Source organism: Oncorhynchus kisutch, unplaced genomic scaffold, assembly GCF_002021735.2.
Source record: "Oncorhynchus kisutch isolate 150728-3 unplaced genomic scaffold, Okis_V2 scaffold1678, whole genome shotgun sequence".
In the NCBI taxonomy this organism is placed as follows: domain Eukaryota; kingdom Metazoa; phylum Chordata; class Actinopteri; order Salmoniformes; family Salmonidae; genus Oncorhynchus; species Oncorhynchus kisutch.
In genome coordinates, this window is record NW_022263623.1 from 1 (window position 1) to 3,531 (window position 3,531).

At 54.1% G+C, this 3,531-nt stretch overlaps 1 pseudogene; it reads left to right on the forward strand.

Moving 5' to 3' along the window:
• Positions 1–547: 547 nt before the first annotated feature.
• LOC116367477 (histone H2B-like) lies at positions 548–919 on the forward strand (annotated as a pseudogene).
• Positions 920–3,531: the final 2,612 nt, after the last annotated feature.

Sequence of the window (3,531 nt, forward strand, 5' to 3'; positions counted from 1 at the left end):
ACCCTGTACGGTTTCGGCGGTTAAACGCACTCTTTTCGGAACGTCAACATCCCGACTGAACCCAAAGGCTCTTTAGAGCCACCCACATCCGCTTCAAAAGGGCCAAATCCATTGTAGGAAACCATGACCACTCTTGCGTGGACGGGGAGGAGTGTTCATGACAGGAGGCTATGTTCAGTGCAGGCTTTGCGTACAGTCGTATTACGAGACACCTGAAATAAAGGCACCCACGCCTAGGAAATCCCCACCAAGTCCAAAAAGGGGTCCTTATGTCTGGCCATTGCATGGATCTTTTTTTGAAACACACCATTCCCCACCAGTGACAGAGCATAGGCTATGAATAAGGGGGGGGGGGACAGGTCTGTTAGGACAAGCCTCTGAGTGGAAGGCTCTTATGCGCGCTCAGCTCCACTGGGCAAATGGCAGGGGCGCCTATGAGAAAGCAGGGTGTGTCCACGGCCGGCGAATTAGCTTAGCTTCGTCTTCATAAGACGGAAAGGGCTCTCCACCCTCATTCGTTTGTGAGAAGCAACGAGACATCAGCATCATGCCCGATCCAGCAAAGTCCGCGCCCAAGAAGGGCTCCAAGAAAGCCGTCACCAAGACCGCAGGGAAAGGCGGCAAGAACGCCGAAAGTCGAGGAAGGAGAGCTACGCCATTTACGTGTACAAAGTCCTGAAGCAGGTCCACCCGATACCGGCATCTCCTCCAAGGCCATGGGAATCATGAACTCGTTCGTGAACGACATCTTCGAGCGTATCGCCGAGAGTCGTCTCGCCTGGCCCACTACAACAAGCGTTCCCCCATCACCTCCAGTGAGATCCAGACCGCAGTGCGCCTGCTGCTCCCCGAGAGCTGGCCAAGCACGCAGTGTCCGAGGGCACCAAGGCCGTTGACCAAGTACACCAGCTCCAAATAAACAAGCGCAATTTGGAGGTGCTGTAGTAACCCAAAGGCTCTTTTAAGAGCCACCCACCCTGTCAGTGAAAAAAGCAAATCCATGTGTTGTGTGGAGGACATGTGCCAATTGTGGGGAGGGGGGGGTGGATAAAGGATGCTGACATGAACAGGGTAGGAATGGTGTTGCATGCCAGTAGAACACAGTGAGGGGGGAGGTCCCAATGACTGGAGCCTGTATCACTTTAGGCCGTAGCAGGGACCCTCTGCACACATGAAGAACAGTCTCCGAGCAAGTTAACGTCACCGATTGAAACTAGCCGTTCCACCTGTACAAGAGGGGGGGGAGGAGGAGGAGAAGAAGAGCCTCCAAATCTCTCTCTCTCTCTCGGCCTATATCAGGGCGAACAAGCAACATGGGGCGCCAGCCTCCATAGCGCCGGCCGCACAGCCAGACACAAAGACCGGCACGAGTCACGCTGCGGAGTCAAGCGAGGAAGGACTGCGAGAGAGAAGGGCACAAAAGCCTATCTCCGGCCTGTTCCACAGACAGACGAGCTGAGTGAGCTCAACTACTTTGGCCCTCACCTCATCTGCTTTTGAAAGAGACACACAGAGAGAGAGACCACCTAGCAGAAGAAAAAAACACACACTGCACAAAGAGCAGGCTCCAAATCCAACTAAAGGACTAATAAAACATCACACACAGTGTATTATTTCCTGTGCCTCCTGGACACATGACGAATACAAGGTGAAACTAGTCTCAGCCAGGCCTCACAAGTGCATGTGTTTTAAGGTCCCCAAAAGAGCTCTCCTTTAAAACACCAAGGAGCACATCAGGGGACGCCAAACCATTTGATTCCCTTGCCAGACATCTCGGCTCACTCCACAATCAATGGTGCTCGCAATCGGATGCACTTTTAGGGCCATTTAGGAGACAAATAGCACAGGAAAAGCAGTGCGCACCGCTCCACCCGACAGTCGAACGGTGAGGTTTTGAGCGAGTCGCAGCAAAATGCACGGGGCTTCTGCAGCCCACATGACTTTATTCTGAACGGACACAAGTCTGCTCGCTGGGCCGTTCGCTTTTGGGCCAAAAACACGGCTCCGTCGGTGACTTTTGGCCCGATATTGGCGACCAGAAAACACAAGTGAAAGAGCATTTGGCCAGCCCGGAGAAGCCGAGCTGGGTGGCTTGAGTCTACATGGTTCTCATGTCGCGTTTAAGGCCAGCCCCCTGCACGGTGTAGAGCTTCAATAGCGCAGAGCAGCGTCTACAGCAAAGTACTCCTCCTCACAGACTACCGTAGTGTTGTAAGTGTGTGTGTTTACCGGACCGAACGACAGACATGGCAGAAGTCGCACCAGCACCCGCCGCCGCCGCGCCGGCCAAGGCACCCAAGAAGAAGGCAGCAGCCAAGCCCAAGAAAGCGGGACCCAGCGTAGGCGAGCTCATCGTCAAGGCGGTGTCCGCCTCCAAGGAGAGGAGCGGCGTGTCCCTGGCCGCGCTCAAGAAGTCTCTGGCGGCAGGCGGCTACGACGTGGAGAAGAACAACTCCCGTGTCAAGATCGCCGTCAAGAGCCTCGTCACCAAGGGCACCCTGGTCCAGACCAAGGGCACCGGTGCCTCCGGCTCCTTCAAGCTCAACAAGAAGGCCGTCGAGGCAAAGAAGCCCGCCAAGAAAGCCGCAGCCCCCAAAGCTAAGAAGGTGGCCGCCAAGAAGCCCGCCGCCGCCAAGAAGCCCAAGAAGGTAGCAGCCAAGAAGGCCGTGGCCGCAAAGAAGTCCCCCAAGAAGGCCAAGAAGCCCGCTACACCCAAAAAGGCCGCCAAGAGCCCAAAGAAGGTGAAGAAGCCCGCCGCAGCGGCCAAGAAAGCGGCCAAGAGCCCCAAGAAGGCTACCAAGGCAGTGAAGCCCAAAGGCGCCAAGCCCAAGGCAGCCAAGGCCAAGAAGGCAGCCCCCAAGAAGAAGTAAACCTATTCCAAACAGTGTTCTTTCTACTCGACACATGTTGTTACCAGAAAAGGCTCTTTTAAGAGCCACCCACCTCTTTCCATAAAAGCGCATGTCATTCCATGTACGTCCTACCTACCTACCTACCTACCTACCTACCTACCTACCTACCTGTGGTGCAAAAGATATGAAATGAATGACTTACGCACCACATGTTCGAGTGGCTAAATGGCTTTACATTTGTCACTCAAGAGTGCAGCACCCTCACCAGTCAACATTGGTGTGATATGTGTTAGAATTCGCATGTCACATTGATCCTGATAATAAGAGGAATACATACTATAGTGTGTTGGACAGCAGCCATTTGTATTATGAGCCACTCTCGAATTGATTGATACATGTTTCAGTGATTTGAGTTGTCACTTTGGCGCTCCCGCCAATGAGAAAAAGTAACAAAAGTCGGAGGGAAACAGAGTAGCCTAGCCCTTGTCACTCTGCTGCCTGCGGGCGGGCGGGCGGGCTTAGGGCTGACTGTCTGTCTCTCCCTCACTCCAATTGGATAAGGGCACACCGGTCCAGTGGCCAATCGATGCCTCTTGTGGCGAGGTATAAGTAAGGCTCTCGAGGTGGCCAGCGCCTCATTGAGACTTTCTGTGACATACTGAAGCTACCAATATGAGCG